The sequence below is a fragment of the Rhincodon typus genome, chromosome 5, assembly GCF_021869965.1.
Source record: "Rhincodon typus isolate 14 chromosome 5, sRhiTyp1.1, whole genome shotgun sequence".
Lineage (NCBI taxonomy): Eukaryota > Metazoa > Chordata > Chondrichthyes > Orectolobiformes > Rhincodontidae > Rhincodon > Rhincodon typus.
In genome coordinates, this window is record NC_063336.1 from 77,148,865 (window position 1) to 77,168,073 (window position 19,209).

The window sequence follows — 19,209 nt, forward strand, 5'->3', positions numbered from 1 at the left end:
TGGGTGACTGTCTGTGTGGAGTTTGCACATTCTCCCTGTGTCTGTGTGGATTTCCTCCGGGTGCTCTGGTTTCCTCCCACAGTCCCAAGATGTGCAGGCTAGGTAGATTGGCCATGCTAAATTGCCCATAGTGTTCGGGGTGTGTGGGTTATAGGGGGATGGGTCTGGGTGGGTGCTGTGAGGGTTGGTATGGACTTGCTGGGCCAAAGGACCTGTTTCCACACTGTGGGGATTCTGTGATCTAAAATAAGATTTGCTTTTATTCTTGACTAGAACCTCAATATCTTTATTCATCCATTGTTCCTTAATCTTACAAGCCTTACCCTTCACTCTACAGGAACTTATTGCCTCTGAACTCTTATAATTACGCTCTTGAACACCAAAAGTTTGGATGTCCTTTTACCTACGAACAGTCTACTCCAATCAACTTTGAAAATTCTTGTTTCATACCATTAAAATTTGCTTTACTCAAATTAAAACCTTTAACTTTTATGGACACATCCTTTTCCATATCCATTTTGAAAGTAATAGAATTATGATCGTTAGACCCAAAGTATTCCCCTGCTTTTACTTCAGTCGCCTGCCCTGCCTTTTTGCCCAAAAGAAGGTCTAGTTTTGCTCCTTCTCAAGTAGGAGCATTCACATGTTGATAAAGAAAATTTCCTTGCACACATTTGACAAATTCTTCCCCATCCAAACTTTTAACACTGTACTAACTCCAGTCAATGTTTGGAAAATTAAAATCCCCCACTATTACAACCTTATTATGCTCACTCATATCTGAGATCTCCCTACATGCTTGTTTCTCAACTTCCTTCTTACTATTGGGGGGGACCTATGATACAATCCCACCAAAGTGATCTTTCCTTTCTTATTTGTAATTTCTACCTACATATTTTCGCTGAACAATTTTTCAGAAATATCCCTTAATCAAAAATGCTAACCCCTCTCCTTTCTTGTCTCCATTTCTATCCTTCCTGTAGCATCTAAAACCCAGAATATTGAACTGCCAGTCTTGTCCATCTCTCAGTCAAGTTTCTGTAACAGCTATGACGTCTCAATTCCCCATTTTTAAACATGCCTTGAGTTCATCAGCTTTACCTATAAGACCCAGCAGGCCTGGCAGCACCTGTGGAGGAGAAAACAGAGTTAATGTTTCAGGTCCGGTGACCCTCAATCAGATCCGACCCATCTCCTGTACTTCTGCCCTCACCCCTTCTTTTCCCTCCCGCAACAGCGATAGGGTTCCCCTTATCCTCACCTACCATTCCACTAGCATCCACATCCAGAAGATCATCAGACGCCATTTCCGCCACCTCCAGCAAGATGCCACCACCAGACACATATTCTCCTCCCCTCCCTTGTCCGCCTTCCGCAGGGACCGTTCCCTCTGGGACACCCAGGTCCATACTTCCTTCACCCCCAGCACCTCCCCACAGCCTACGGCACCTTCCCCTGTAACCGGCAAAGGTGCAACACATGTGCATTTACTTCTTCCCTTCCCAGTATCCAAGGGGCCAAACATACCGTCCAGGTGAAACAACACTTCACCTGCACTTCCAAGAATCTAGTCTACTGCATTCGCTGCTCACAATGTGGTCTCCTCTACATTGGGGAAGCGAAGCGTAGACTTGGTGACCGCTTCGCAGAACATCTATGTTCTGCTCGCAAAAAAGACCCTGAACTACCTGTTGCCCGCCACTTCAATGCACCACCTTGCTCCCTGGCCAACATCTCTGTCTCCGGCTTGCTACAGTGTTCTAGTGAAGCCCAGTGCAAGCTGGAGGAACAACACCTCATTTTCGGCTTGGGGACTCTACAGCCCTCTGGACTCAATATTGAGTTCAATAATTTTAGGGCCTAAACTCTCCCATGACCCATTCCCCCACCCCACACACCAGGTCTCGTTTCTACATAGCCTGCCACTACACACCCCCTGTTGTTAGTCACTAACAGTCCCCGTTAACAACTATTCAGCCTGATCGTTAGCAACTCTTCTGTCTGTCCAACTGTCTTTCTCTCTCTTTGGGCTCTATCCCATCATTTACTCCCTACCCCACCCACCACCCTATTTTCTGCATATAGACTGACGTTTTCCAGCCACCATCAGTTCTGAGGAAGGGTCACCGGACCCGAAACGTTAACTCTGTTTTCTCCTCCACAGATGCTACCAGACCTGCTGAGCTTTTCCAGCAACTTTGTTTTTGTTCCTGATTTACAGCGTCCGCAGTTCTTTTGGTTTTTACCTATAAGACCCCTTGTATTGAAATAAATGCAGTTTAGTTCTCCAGAGTTACTACATACTCTGACTCTCTCTTGTCTTTCTTTACTAATTGACGTGTTGTCCTCACATTTAAAACCTTCTCCACTGCTACTTAGGATTCCTTCACTCCCACACTCTGTCAGTATAAAGTCTTCCTTGATGGAATGAACAATTCTCCCTGCTAAGATATTGATCCCTTTCCAGTTCAGGTTAGATCCATCCTTTTTGAACCGGCCTTTTCTTTCCCAAAAGACATTCCAATTGTCCAAAAACCTGAATCCCTGCAAGATACACCAGCTCTTCAGCCATTGGTGTATCTGCTTTATTATTCTTCTTTTCTTCTTGCTCTTAGCTTTTTTCTTCCTCTTACTGCTTTTCTTCTTCTTCTTTTCTTTCTCTTCAACTCTCAGCCTCTGGCGACGATTCCTGGCCTCAGGCAACAGTTCCCAGTCTCCAGCGATTGACAATTCCTGACCCTCCAGTGAGTACACCCAAACTCTGGCGATGAATCCCAGCCTCCAGGGATGATTTACAGACTCCAGTGATGACTCACGGCCTCCGATGACCATTCCTAGCTTCCTGATTCCTGGCTTCCGCCGATTACTCCCTGCCTCTCAGATATATGAGATATATCTCAGTTATATGCCTCTGACGACAACTCCCAGCTTGGCACAGCAGCCTCCCAGTGTGTTGTGGTGCCCTCCTGGCCTGGCACAGCATCCTCCCCCTGTTGGAGTGATGACGTCCCAACTTGGCATGGTGACCATCTCAACCTGGCATAGTGGCCTCCTCCTGTAGGAGCCTCCTGGCATGGCATGGTGACCTTCCTGTCTCCTGCAGTGGACTCCCGGCATAGCATGTCACCAGCACAGCGTGGAACTGAAAGCTAGGTGCCAGTGTGATCTGTTGTACTGAACTTTTATTTCTGTAATGTTGGGCATTTTATTTCACTATTGTCTAAGATCTTGTACCTGTAAAAGCTAGGTCTAGGCACTTTTTAAATCTAAGTCGGCACTGTGGTTGGAAAGGTATAAACTTTTCACTGTACTCATTAAGTATATGTGACAATAAAGGCTACTCTATCGTAATCTAAAACATAAGCATTGCTTCATCAGGTAAAATACCTTGCTGGAGGTAAAATCTTGGTACCTGTAAAGTATTTGGCACCAAAGAACCTTGGGTATCCATGTGCAGGAAATCTGGGTAAAGGCCAAGGCAGATCCCAGGACAACATATAGGTGAACAGCAAGCAAGTACAATACCACAACACTGGCACAAGGAAAGTATTGAACAGGTTCGTGGACACATCAATGAGGTTCAGAGTCAACCAAGATGAAAGCAAATTTCAGAAAATAATTAAGCTTTCCATATTGTTAACCTCACATACCATGTTGATAGTATAAAGCAATCTGAAGTTTTTCAAAATTATAGATTACATCTGTCCTGGTGCCAACATTTTACCACCTGTGCATCCCAATAGACAAATATCTCAGCAAGTGGCAATCCATGATACAGACCATGACAGACTGTCTTGTGGTTTATTACAGATCATCAATTCTGAGTTCACCCTCATTTCCCAAGATCTTTGACCTGTTAGGTACTAATTATTCAGCATTGCAGGCTAGCAGTATAGGCAGATCCTGGTGTAGTCACACTTCATTTTAGCCCAAAAGAGAGATTGGACAAACTTGGATTGTTTTCACTCGAGCATTGGAGGCCGAGGGCACCTGATAGGAGAATATAAATTATGAGAGGTGTAGACAGGGTGGATGGTAGCAGTCGGTTTCCCACAATGAAAATGTCAAATGCTAGAGTGGGTCAGTTTAAAGTGAGAGGGAGTAAGTTTAAAGGAGATGTATGAGGCAAATCTTTACTCGGAGGGTAGGAGGTGCCTGGAACTCCCTGCCAGGGGACGTCATAGTAGCAGATATGATAGCAATATTTAAGAGGCATTTTGACTGACAGGTGAATCGGCAGGGAATAGAGGGAGACTGAACAAGTGCAAGCAAATTGAATTACTTTAGAATGTCATCATGGTTGAGGCAGGCATGGTGAGCTGAAGGGTCTGTTCGTCTGCATTGCTGTTCTATATTCTACGTTCATGAGATTCAAACTACACCCACTGTGACAGAAGAGACGACATATGGCCCAATTGAATCAGTCAACGAACTTCATCTGAGATACTGAAAAAAAATACTTTCTGAGAAGATAAAGGTGTTCCTTCTGATTGACACATTGATGTTCTTGATGACCAAGTTAAAAACATTCTCAAGGCGGATCTGATATATTTTGACCAGAGCCAGTGTGAAAAAGTGCATTCAACAACTGCTGAAGATAAATAACTGCAAGAGCTTCAAAAGACCATTATCTAAAGATTGGGGAAAGCAAGTCCCAATACCAAAAGCATTACATCAAGATATCATATCCAGGGTCACATGGCTGCTGACCACGCAAGACAGTAGTATGTGAATCTGTGTACTGACAAGGGATGATTCAGGATATTCAATGGTGTGTGATTGTATGTGAGGCATATCAAATTTATCAACCCTAGCGGCAAAGGAAGCTTCTACATGCACATGATGTTTCATCAAGTTCTTGGGCAGAAGTAGCAACAGACCAATTTACAGTACATGGGGACGTTTACAGTCTTGTGATAGTTTACTTCTCTCATATCAAATTGCTCAATGACTGTATAACTTAACAACTGCAACCATTGCTGACATGATAAGTGCTATTTTCAGTTTATTCAGTGTGGGAATTGTCTGTCATTGGACTAGACATGTACTAATTGGGGAGTGACCAATATCACATCATCACCTCAGTATCCATGCTGAAATGGTTTGTATAGTATATCCTTTTAAATCGATGAACCATACATGTTGAGCAGCAAGACAAAATTCAAGAGCCAAGCAGACTAATGAACTTCCAACAATAACTGTAACAAAATCTCTAAATAATTCATTTTAATGGAATGGAGGAAATCTCAAAAGAGCTGAAGACAGCCATCATCTCATGCTGTGAAAAAAATTATATTGGCCATAAGACCAGAAAACACCAAAGCTGGTTTGACAAGAATAATCACAACATCCAAGATCTCATTGACAAGAAGAGGAAGCCCTCTGTCATCATTGGTCATGATGTTACTTTATGAAAGAACAAAAGCTCATATGAGATCAATATATAACACAGCAATTATGCAGGAACAGAGTTAGGACAAAATTCATGATGAGGATGATTGTGCAGTGATGTTGAGTGTTAGCAACCAGCAGAAAGACAACCAGGTTCTCAAATAAGTTCAACAGAGAAAACATGAAAGTCTCCAGACAGGTATACAATCACTGGATCAGGTCAATTTGTCAGACCTCCAAATTATTGTATTTAATATGTTAGTTTTGTAGATTCTGTCTTAAATGTTTGCATAATTATCAAATTGATAGTACATGCTTTGTAAAACCATACGAATCTGTTTATGGTCAATGTTTATCTTTGGAAAAGGGGAGATGTCTTACAGTCAGTGTACCTTTAAGGGAGACCTGATCATGACATTATCACAATATCATAGCATTGACCTCAGGGTAGAAAGATCTCAAAGTCCATCTTACCCAGGATCATTTGAAACATGACTTGTGGAATCATGTGTAACCTATTAGCTTAATATCAGCCAGGACACCTATGTGCCTGAGAAATGTGATATTTAATAACCTGTTGTAATAAATGTCCATTGGAATGTTCAACATCACAATATCCACTCCTAGTTTGTTACTTTGCAAGAATTAACATAAAAATTGCTTCATCAGGTAAAATACCTTGTTGGAGGTAAACTCACACCATCCATAACCATTGTTTTTCTCTAAATGAGCAGCAGCAGCAAGAAGAAATCTACTGTCTGTCCATCTAATTTGATTTTTTGAGATTGTACTGTACAGAAAATGACTTGAGCATATCACCAAGGTAGTACCTCCCACAGTTCAAAACTCATAGTAGTGAATATGGTGTTATCAGAATGCAAGCAGACGTGTCTCATTGTAAATGTTTCATTTATTCATGGGAATTGAGTATCACTCGTTTAGGCCAACAGCTAATGGCCATTCTTAATTGAGCTTGAAAAAATGGTGCTGGGCTGCCTTCTTGAACTGCTGTAGTCCATATATAGGGTCATAGCTTAGAGCAGCATCTGTCCTGAGACTATGGTCACTGCTTTCTTATGTGTAAACTAGAAGGCATAACTGAGGACTACCATGAAGTGTTCCCCTTAATCACTATCTTTAACATGGAATGAATTATCATGGAATCAATGGTGGCACTCCTGTGTGAATGTGGATTTAAATGAAGCATCAAGAGTGTTTTTGAAGTGCCACATGTTTGACAATGGATAGAAAATGGATGGTGTTTATCTCTCTCTCCGACAAGCCCCATTCTTTGTCAAAATTCTTTGTCTACTCTGATAGTACTTTAAAGTAATTAGCTTTCAGTCTACGTCAAAACAAGCCCATTATTTATTTCCAAGTTAATGTTTTATAGGGTTTTAGCTGTTAAGAAAGTTCAACAACATGTTCACAAATTTAAAACTCCATTAGGTAAATGATGGATACAATGCTGTTGCCATTTATCACTCAGCATTCTAGATGAGTAAGTTGACAGATGGCTAAGTTCAAATTATTTTGTTTTCTCTAAGTCATTTTCTTCCATTTGGATGTTGGTACTGCTGACAAACCAATGTTTATTACCCATCCCTAACTGGCATTTCATGATGACATCTCACTGCCATCTTCTCAAGTGGGATGTGCAATAAATGCAACCTTGGCCAGTGCTGCCCACATCCCATGAATGAATAAACGAAATATGATACTTGCAGCTGCCGAATTTGGTTAAGATTAATTCCACTTGAAGCCTGTTGTGAATTGGCAAATGAACCTGATAGATAATGGCGCAGAAAGCATTGCTATGTCACTAAGACCAGTTCAAAACTGTCCTTCAAGGGCAAAGTTTATTCATACTGACTATAGGCATTGAGTGCTGGGTATACAGAACATACGAACAAGAATAGACCATTCAATCCATTAAGCCTGTACTGGCATCCAGTTGGATCATAACTAATTCATATTTGAGCTCCACCTTACCTATACAGGATCTCTGTTGCTTAATAACTTTAATGAACAAATTTTATCACGCCCAGGTTCAACAGCATTTTGGATGAGAGACTTATAGATTTATACTTCCTATAGTGTACAAAGTACCTCATGAATTGCCAGTTTTCATTTTAAGCTTATTCCCCCTCTGATTTCAAAGAAAATGGTTTACCTTGATCTGTCCTGTCAAATCCTCTTAAATTATCTTCAACACCTCAAATTAGTTTACCCCTGAATATCTTATATTAAAAGGAATATATAGCTTTCTTAAACCAGTCCTCATGATTTCTAGCATTGGCAGCCTGTCATAAACGCAGTGATACTCAAAAAGCAAATAATGGGAGAAATCATTAGTGCTAAATTTTTGCAGGCCAAAACCCAACACACATGCATTGTAAACAACAGACAGCACCATTTGGTCAATCTATTCTGTGCTGGTGTTTATATTCCACTAGATGCTTTAGATTAAACTGAATAGTTTTGTTTGCATTTCAAGAAGGGGACTGATCAAACAATGTGGCCAGTGTAATGACTCCTTGAAATCCATTTGTGTGGGATATGTAAAGATGCATTTTATTCTGAGAAACCTGTGGACAAAGAGAAACTGGAGTTGTTCAGGGCTGCAGTGACTGTAACGTTACACAAATAGAGTTCTATTTCATCATAGAAACATAAAAACATGGAAGATTGGAGCAGGAATAAGCCATTCAACCCCTCATGCCTGCTCCACCATTCAATATGATCATCAAGCACAATGTCCTAATCCCACCCTCCACCCATATTCCTTGACCCCTTTAACCATAAGAGCTATTTCTACCTCCTTCTTGAAAACACAATGTTTTGGTCTCAATCATTTTCTATGGCAATGAATTCCACAGGCTCTCCACTTTCAAGGTGAAGAAATGTCTTCTCCTATCAATCCTAAAATATTTACCACTTATCTTTAAACTAGGCCTCCCCTCCATCAGAAACACCCTTCCTCCATCTACCTTGTCTCGTCCTGTTAGAATTTTATAAGCTTCTATGAGATCACCCTTCATTTTTCTAAACTCCAGTGCATATAATCTTAACTCCTAATCCCTACTCATACGTCAGTCCTGCTACTCCAGGAATCAATTTAATAAACCTTTGCTACACTTCCTCTATAGCAAGAATATTGTTCCTCAGAAAAGGAGACCAAAACTGCACACAATATTCCAGGAATGGCCCACCAAGGCCTTGCTTAACTGCATCAAGACATCCTTATTTCTATGCTTAAATCCTGTCACTACGAACATAGAATATAGAACATAGAACAGTACAGCACAGTACAGGCCCTTCGGCCCACAATGTTGTGCCGAACTTTTACCCTAAACCTAAGGTCTATCTAACCTCCACCCCTACCTTATACTATCATCCATATGCCTATTTAATAGCTGGTTAAATGCCCCTAATGAGGCCGACTCTACTACCCTCTCCGGCAATGCATTCCACACCCCTACAACTCTCTCAGGAAAGAACCTCATACGAATGAAGGCCAACATACATTTTTCATTCTGTCTGCTGCATGTACGTGTTTACTTTTAGCAACTGGTGCACAAGGACACCCAGGTCATAATGAACATTACCCTCTCTCAATTTATAGCCATTCAAATAATAGGCTCCCTTCTAATTTTGCAAGCAAAGTGGGTAACCTCAAATTTATCCAGATTATAAGGCATTCACCATGTATTTGCCCACTAACTCAGCCTATTTAAATCAAACTGCAGCATTTTTTCATCCTTCTCATAGCTCACCCTTCCATTTAGCTTTTTATCATCTGAATATTTTGAGATATTACATTTAGTTCCCTCATCTAAATTGTTAACAGATATTGTACCAATTTCTGGAGTACCCCACTAGCCACTGCTTGCCATTCAGAAAAAAAAATCCATTTATTTCTGCTCTTTGTTTCCAATGTGTTAACTAATTTTCTATTCATCTCAATACATTACCCACACTTCCATGCACATTAATTTTACATGTTAATTTTTTCTGTGGTACTTTGTCAAAAGCCTTCTGAAAGTCCAAATAAAACACATCCACTGGCTCTGACTGATCAACTTTACTCATCACATCCTTGAAGAATTCAATTTGATTTGTCAAGCATGATTTTTCCTTTCTACATGAATGCCGACTGTGTTTTATTCTACAATTGTTTTCTAAGTGGTCTGCTATAAAATCCTTGATTACACTCTAACATCTTCCACTACTAATGTCAGACCTAGTGATCAAAGAGTCATAGAATCATGGAGATGTACAGCATAGAAACAGACCCTTCAGTCCAGCTCATCCATGCTGACTAGATATCATAAATTAATCTAATCCGATTTGGCCCATATCCCTCTAATCTCTTCCCATTCATATACTCATCCAGTCTATCGTTCCCTGCTTTTTCTCCACCTCCCATTTTAAATAGTGGGGTTTCATTAGCTACACTGCACTTTGTAGAAACTGGTCCAGAGTCTAAAGAATCTTGGAAGATGACCACTGATATATTTACTATTTCTAGGGCCGCACGCTTAAGTATTCTGAGATGTGGATATCAAGCCCTGGGGATTTATCAGTCCTCAGTCTTTTCAATTTCTCCAACACCATTTCTCTACTAATACAAATCTTCCCTCCCACTAAACGTTGTGTTCTGCATTACTTCTGCTATATTAATAGTGTCTTCCTTTGGGAAGACAGTAGTGAGTGTGAAATTAGATTTTCAGCCATTTCTTTATTCTCCATTTTAAAGTCTCCCATTTCTGACTGTACATGGACTTTCATACATGCTAACATACAATGAGAAGCCACTTGGCCTTTGAGCCTACTCTCTCATTTATGACGATCAGAGCTGATCTGTTTGTGGCCTTTACTTTCCTGTTTGCCTTATAATTTTTGAATCCCTTGTCAATCAATATATTTTCTAATTCAGCCTTAAAAGTATTCAATGACTGTACCTCCACTATTTTGTGAGGAAGTGAGGTTCATATAATAACAACCCTATAAAGAGAAAAAAAAATTCTTAAGTTGGAGACCTCTTTATTTTCAAAATTTATTCTTTAGATCTCTTTACCCCTGCAAGGGGAAACATTCTTCTTGAATCCATCTTATCAAGTCCCTTTCAAGATCATTTCAGGGCCTTATCTGTTTCAATAAGACCACCTCTTATTCTTCGAAAGTGATTGGATACATGTCCAGCCTGTCCAACATTTCCTCAGAAGATAATTGCCATTTCCCAGGAATTTTCTTTGCAATTTTTCTGTTGCAATTATGTCCTTTCTTTAAATTAGACAGCATGACTCTGCAATGCCCCAGACATGATCCCGACAAAACCATGCACAGCTGCAACAAGCTGTAAACATCAACATTCCAATTTGCTTTCCTAATCACTTGCTGTACCTGCAGGCTAACTTTTTTGATCTGTGTACCAGGAGAACCAAATCCCTCTGTACCTCTGAGTTCTGCAATCTCTCTTCATCTAACTAATAACCTGCTTTTCTTTTCTTCCTGCCAAGTGGGCAAGTTCACAACTTCCCATGTAACAATTTTTTGTCTATTCATTTAACTATCTTTGTCCTTCTGAGGAAGGGTCACTGGACCCAAAATATTCACTCTGATCTTTCTTCATAGATGCTGCTGTTTTTGCTGAGCTTTTCCAGCAACTTCTGTTTTTGTTCCCGATATACAGCATCCACAGTTTTTATCTTTATCCTTTGGTTGATCACAGTTTGTCGAAAAGGTATACCCCTTGGCTCTGGTGGAAAAACTCTTGCTACTGGCCACAAACACACAGTGCTGTAAAGGCACTTAGCTCATGGATAGGTTACTTATTCCCTCCTTTTCTCTGCTGGCTTTCCTGAGCTTTGGGAGGTTATAGGCTCTGTGTTTTAAAAATGTACACCCTGTTCAAATGGAAGCATTCATTCCCAATGCACCCCATACTGGGAATGTTGGAATCAGCTTTGAGATTTACATTTTTGTTAAAATCCCACCTGTGAAATGCTTTAAAGACGTAAAGTTAAAGCTTTTACAAAGCCTTCACTTAGTGCACACACTTAGACACAGCCTGCATGAAGAAAAGCACTAAGGCACTACTGTACAAAAAAGATATGAAATATTTCTAACTCTTTCAATGTAAGAAACATTGCATTCTTTTATTACAGAGACTAATTCAACTCTCTATAAATCCAAACAATATTCAGCAGCTGAGCAAACAAGAAGAGGAAGGACATATTTCTTCTGACATAAATGGAGAAAAACATAATTTCAGAGCAAGATTGAAGAAGTGATGAAAGGATTTTACAAAATGTCAGCTAGTCCACAATTCAAATTAGTGCACATGTCATACTGGAGGTGATATGTTTTTATTGACTTTATGTATGGAGTTGCTAAGTACTTATACCTTTGTAGTTTGCTGCTAAGCATATGGGATGGCTGCATATACTACCTGCATATTGGCAAACATTGTGTGCTTAATGGTGCTTCTAAGCCATGATGTATTTGGTCTGGATGCCTCAATCTAGAGATTATATTGAAAGGATTTCTGCTGTTGCTCAGTTTTCTATTCCAGCAACGATGAGATTGCTGTCTGTTGTGAGGAATCTCTCTGCTTTACATGGCAACCTTACAGCTGGCAATGTGCTACTCATGTTGCCAGTTGTCTTATTAGAAGACAGCATGGTTGCCATAGCATCACTTGGGCTCTGAGAGCTGTCCTAAGAGCACGGGTAGCAAGATGTTTATTGCTGGAGCTGGGTGTAGAGGTAGAGGTGGTGATGTCAGTTCCAGAAAGGGGCAAAGTCTTCAATAAACTTCACAATCAGTCAGAACCTAATGTTCATTTCTGAGTTACCAGATTTCTTTCAGTTTTCCTGGATTGCGCTGTATAAATTACTGATTGAGTTTCACATTTGTGGCTCAGGAGTAAAAGTGCCAAGCCAAGCAAACTATTTCACTTATTGACAAAGTTTAACTTGGAATGAGACTGATGTGATCATAAATCTTTGCAGACAACAAAAATTGACATAATCACAATAACTTTCTGCTCAGCAGATTGGGCTTGAAATGTTTTTGAGGTTTAATGCACATCAATTTGCTCAAAACTTGATTGAAACAATAATGATTAAGAAGTAAATAAGAGCTATTCGAAAAGAGATTTTTGTTCTGTTACAGGCTTTAGTGAACTTGAGAACAGTGGAGAAACTGAAAAAAAAATTAAAATTCTGAAAAAAAAAACTCGTAACGACAGCTGGTATTGCAATATTAAAATTGACAGCCCCAGAAGTGAAGACTAAAGATCTCAGTTGCTTAATCTTTGCAACAGTAATATGTTTTTAACAACCAGGAGTTTAAACCCAGTCTTGAAGCAATAAATCATTCCGCTGCCAGGGCACTTAGAATATTATTTTTCAGTTTAAATGGCATTGGTACAAAAACTAGCTTAAACATAGGAAAATCGTAACAATCCATTGATTTCAATGGAGAGCATGGAGCTATGAGCATAACCCTTCCTACTCTTTTCTGTTCAGGTGATGGAGATGCAAAAATATTGCAGGAGAACATATGGAGTGGATCAAGTTACTTAGTCCCATAATTACCATATTGATGCTGTTACCATGTGGTGTGCCAATACAATGGCACAAGGTTTCTCTGAAAATCTTTGCAACAATGGTGATGCCAGAGGTTGGAAGCTATGGATATGAGGAGAGAACAAAGATTCTTGGCATGTTAGCACAAAGCTTAAAAAGTTAAAGAAGCTTTTCTTCTTATATTTATTGCACACAATCATTGTTTTTTGTCCCAAGAAGGATTTTCTGATACCCAAGTTCCATTGTGACATTTTCCTAACTTGAACTTTTATTGCTTTCATTTTACTCCTGCACTTTAAATTAAAATAATATTCTGGATTTACTTTCTCTGCATCATTTGCTATCTTGTAGACCAGCATAAAAGCTACGCTTAACCAACTCAGTTCCAGATAGAAAGGCCAAAGGGATGCAATTTTAACCCTGCCACCCAGCAACAACAATGCATCTGTATTTCAATGGGTTGGAAATTTAATCTGCTCAGCTATGATGGGATACAGGGTTAAAGGATCTAAGAGGACAAATACACAATCATTGCTATCACCATGTGTGTTCTGCCTGGAAACTGGTCGTTGTCCTCTAACTCTACCCTGTGCCAGTCTTATTTATCAATAAAATCCTTCAACTTTCAAGCCATGAAACATTAATAGAATAGAATAGAATCCCTACAGCGTGGAAACAGGCCCTTCAGCCCAACAAGCTCACACCAACTGTCAAAGCATCCCATCCAGACTCATTCCCCTATAACCCACCTAATCTGAACACTGCAGGCAATTTAGCATGGCCAATCCACCTAGCCTGCATATCTTTGGACTGTGGGAGGAAACCAGAACATCCAAAGGAAACCCACGCAGACATGTGCAAACTCCACACAGCCAGTCACCCAAGGGTGGAATTGAACCTGAGTCCCTGGCGCCGTGAGGCAGCAGTGCTAACAACTGAGCCACCGCGCTACCCAATTGTTTGCTTTTATTTTCCCTCTTCCTCCTTTGTTCAGGAAATGAAGAATCCCTGCTGCTCATGGTGTACCCACGCCTCATGAAACTTGAATTGTTACTACACTGCAACATGATGCGGAGGTGCTGGTGTTGGACTGGGTTGATTTCACCTGGCAAAGGAACAGCACACTGAAAGTTTGTGATTTCAAATAAACCTGTTGGACTATAACCTGGTGTCATGTGACTTTTGACTACATGGCAACAGCGAGCACTGAGCTACTGAATCGTCATCACAAAACTGAGTAGCAAAAAAACTGAAACTTTGATTTAAAACTCCATCTCTCGGATGAAATTTGGGCTCAGTGGTTAATATTGGTGCCTCACACCACCAGGCAACTGGGTTAAATTCCACCCTCAGGCGACTGTCTATGTGGAGTTTGCATGTTCTCCCTGTGCCCACGTGTGTTTCCTTCTGGTGCTCTGGTTTCCTCCCATAGTCCAAAGATATACAGGTTAGGTGGATTAGCCATGGGAAATGTGGGGTTGCAGGGATAAGGTAGGGGTGTGGTTCTGGGTGGAGTGCTCTTCAGACGGTCAGTGAGGACTAGATGGGCTGAATGACTTGATTCCATGCTGAAGGGATTCAATGAAAACTCAAATCAAGGCTGAATAAATCTCACAGCAAAAATTGAATAATGTTAGGAAAGTTATCCCTAATCAATCAATTTAAAATCAGATTATCTGCTCATTAGGGCGTTGCTTACTGTGGAAACTTGCCATGCATATATCGATTTTACATTACAAACAATTTCATAGGCTGCGAAATATTTCCAAATGTCCTCTAGAACTACTGTTTTATTTTCTCTGTAAAATTTGAACATTTTGATAATGAGAACAATAAAGAAGGACAAGATGCTGTATGTTCATTGCTTTCAGGATATACCATCATTTACAATTTCTTCAACACACTGAGATTCCACCACATCACAGTTTTTCCATCCCTCCATAAAATCTCATCTCCCTCTCTTCCACAACCCCTCCACTTCCTCCCACTCCAAATCACTTCCATTTCTCTACATCCACATCACCTCCTCGCCCTTCTCATTCACAACTCTTCCTTTTGCCCTCCTCACCATATCCTCTCACCTCTCCATATTATCTTATCTCCTCACCACCTCCTCCATGTCACCTCCTCTCCCCTCACTCCACATCACCATTTCTCCCCTCTTGTCACCTCGTCTCCTCCTCCACATCACATCATTTTTCTTACCCTCCATATCACCTCTTCTTCCTTCTCCACATCACCTCCTCTGCCCTCCTGCACATCACCTCCGTCACTTTTACAAAGTCTCCTCCCCCTTCTCTTCTCTCTCAACATCACCACCTCTCCATTTCCCCTCCACATTACCTCCATTACGTCCCATCCACATCACCTCCTCTCCCCTCCCGTCCCCTCCATCTACACCACCTAATCTCCCTAAGTTCCACTTAACCTCCTCCCCATCCATTTCTACAACACCTCTTCTCTTTTTCCCTCCAATTCCCTCCTTACCTCCTCCTCATTACCTCTAATCACCTCCTGAATATCACCTCGTCGCCCATTCCACACCATTTCATCTCCATCCCCCTCCATATCACCTCCTCTCCTCCCTCTCCACATCATCTCCCTCTGCCTTACACATTATCCCTCTCCAATTACTCTAAAAAAGTGATATTCACAGACCAGTGACAGATTCTTTGCTTAGAGGCTGAGTTTAAGACTCAGACACGTTTGCAATTGCAGCCTGCTTTGGGGAAATTGGATTCAACCTCCACCAATGAATTATAAAAGTTATGAGCTATGTTAAATTGTACTACATTTATTCTGGGATGGAAAACCTCAGTTATGAGGAGAGACTGGATAGACTGAAAATGTTTTGTTTGGAGCAGACAAGGTTGATGGGGGAATTTGAATGAGATATACAAAATTATGACAGGCATAGACAGAATAGATTGTGAGAAACTTTTCCCCATTGCAGACATGTCAAAGATCAGGTGGCACAAGTTTAAGGTGAAGAGTAAGTGTCCTAGAAAGAGTCTGATGAAAAGTCTTTTCACCCAGAGGATGGTCGAAATGCGTTGCCTGAGAAGATGTGAAGACAATATTTAAGAAGCATCTGGATGTGCACTTAAAATCCAGGATTCAACAGGCTATGGAGCACATGCAAGTAAATAGAATTGTTGTAGTTTGTTGTTTGTTGGTCGGCATGGACACGGTGGGCCGAAGGGCCTGTTTCTACATTGCATAACTCTGTGATTCATTATATTTTGTTTGCATCACTTATCATTATGCTTCTTAATCATATATTAAGTTACAGATGTTACATGAGATTATATTTGATACATTACACTCTCACAACAATACTTTATCTAATAAACTTTTGGAAGGTTATGCCCACTCAAACACAACTGTAATAAAACTGAACCATGATAGGAATAAAGTGGTACCTCTGATTTCATCTAGGGAGCTACATAAATGTAGGTTTGTTCTTTCACAGCCTTACTGTGAATATATTCTTGCCAAGTCTGATTTTGCATGCAAGCTTAATGTATTGTAGGGGTGTTGGGAGTTGACAATTCTAGTGATCAATGCTTTGATTGATCTTAATTTGACTGATTTGGTCATTTTCAATCCATGTAATTGTACTCGATTCCTTATGCCTTATGATGGAGTTGGCTATGTGTAGAGGAGCTTTTGGAGAAAGATTTCAGAGTTGAATGGTAATTGTTCATTTACATAAGTTCTGTAAGTCCTGTGATGTTTTATAGTACAGTAATATAAATAAACCTGCTTTACATTTGGAACTATTTATGCTTGTTTTGACTGGTACAGACTTGATGGGCTGAAGGACCTTTTTCTTTGCTGTAGATCTCTATTTCTGTGAGATAAATCATGTGATATAAAGCAAATTAGCAAATACAGAACAGTGATGGCTTCTTGTTGTGGGAATTTAGGGACACATGGGAAATATCGTGTCAAGACTGAGCTCAGATACCCTTAATCCCATTTTTAGATGTACTTATTTCCATGTGATACCTCTCCTTCTTAATGTACTGGGTTAGGCGAAAAAAACCACTGTTCCATGATAAGTTCTGATGTGGGAGCTGCCAGTGTTGGACTGGAGAGGGCAAGGTCAAAAATCACATGATTTATAGTCCAACAGGTTTATTTGAAAACACAAGCTTTCGGATCATAGCCCATTCATCAGGTGAAGTGAGAAAGCAGCACTCAGAACACAGAATTAAAAAGTAAAATATCAAAGGGTCACACTACTGATGAGGATGTATTAAATCTTTAATCAGTTAGAAAGTTTTACTTGATTAATAGTATTTGTAAATCCCAAATTTCTTTCAAGTCTCTGCCCTGAGATAACTAAAGGTTTTAATAGTGTAAAGAACCGGTGACATTTTAGGTCAGACAATGCATGTTAGGTCTTGTTTAGAATCTGTTTGTGCTTTGGTTTGGAGTCAGACTGGTTTGATTTCCAAAGTAGTAATTTATAAAATGCCACATTGACTGACTGTCTATAAATTGTGTGTTTTTTGAACAAAATAGAATGTATCTGCAAATACAACTTCACCACATATATTCTGTGTTCTGTGTGCTTTTTTCTCATTTCACCTGACAAAGGGGCTATGCTGCAAAAGCTTTGTGTTTTCAAATAAATCTGTTGGACTGTAACCTGGTGTCGTGTGATTTCTGAGTATAATAAGTTCAACAAATCTCTGCTGCAGATTTCTCTTCAGCACCCTGAGAGCTTTGAAAAGTCACAAAACTAGTTTGTATTTGTTCAGCATTTTTCAAAAAAATTATTGGCATTAGTTTTACAGGATCGTACGATTCTGCCCACTGTGGTGGAGTAGCAGGGCTGTGTGCATGCTCTCCATGAATCTCATCTGCCTCCACATGCTTTCTTTCTCTTTATTGTTTCTTTTTACTTCTTCCCTTTGCCTCTTATTTTTATCATTTGTTCTTCTTTGAAGCCTTTTGCGGTTAGTCGGCAAAATTGGCAAGACAGCTAGAGCAGGCTGCGCACTGAATGGCGGCTCCTCCTGTTGGTAGGAGCTGTCGGTGGATGCAGCTCTTCATAGCGACTGAAAGTGTTGGTGGCAGTGGCAGCAGGGGCATTCTCCTGGCGTTCAGGATCGGCGGCAGCAGAGCTCCTTCAACAATTGGAGGTGGCAGTAGCAGTGGACTTTTCAGGATGGTGACGCTAGCAAGAAGACATCTCAGAGGAGGGCGGTCAGCGGGACTCTTGGTGAAATGGTGCAGGGCCTTGTTTGGCAGCAGAACCAGGAGCTCCTGATTGCAGTAGGCCGAGAGTGGGGACTCCCGGTTGCAGGGTGAGCATCAGTTCCACATGGGACCTAGCATCAACAGCGGAGGCGTCAGTGAGATGGACCCAGCAGCGAAGAGATGGAACCTAAAGAGTGGTGACTCCTCCTTTGGTGGGTCGGCATCAGTGGTGATGAGACGTTGGAGGAGGGGTGGTGTTTCAGGTGTCATTGGTGAGCTGGCTCAGGGCCCAGGACTCTCTTTCAGTTACATATTTTGACCTTGTTAAGCTGTCAAATAAGGACGTGCGAGTGTTAGTACTTGACTGAGTGCAATAAAGCACGCTTAAGTGTGGATATGTGATGAGGATTTGGTCAGACCTTATATGAGAAAGACTTTTCTCCATACAGTTTCTACATTAATGGATACCATATTCATGTAATCTGTAAATAGGTCAAAGTCACATTTAACTTCCTATTGTTTGCCCTTCAAGAAAGCTGGCTATCCTCTTGCACATTGGTTTGAAGGTACCCACACATGAACACATGTAACAGGGAAATGAATACGCAGTTGTTTGCACAATTCTCAATGCAATGTGTGACATGATAATGTTGAATGGGATAACACAATTGGACCTCATGAACCAAGTTTGGAAACCTGTGGTGTAGTGATATTGTGGCTGAAATAGTATTCAGAGACTTGAGCTAATGCTCTGGGGACATGGGTTTGAATACTTCTGAAATAACAATTAGGGATTGGCAACAAATGTGGCCTTGTCAGCATTACCCGCATGCCTTTAAAGAATAAAGACATGCAAATGATTCGTGAAAGTGAAAGAGTAGATTAGCCTAGTAAATTCAACTTTCTACTGCTCTCCTCATTGATCCTCTGTTGAGGTGTGTGTTCAGTTGGGGATAGTAACCCAAAATACATAGTGTGAAAGCTCAGAGGACCTTTAGAGATAGGCAAATGT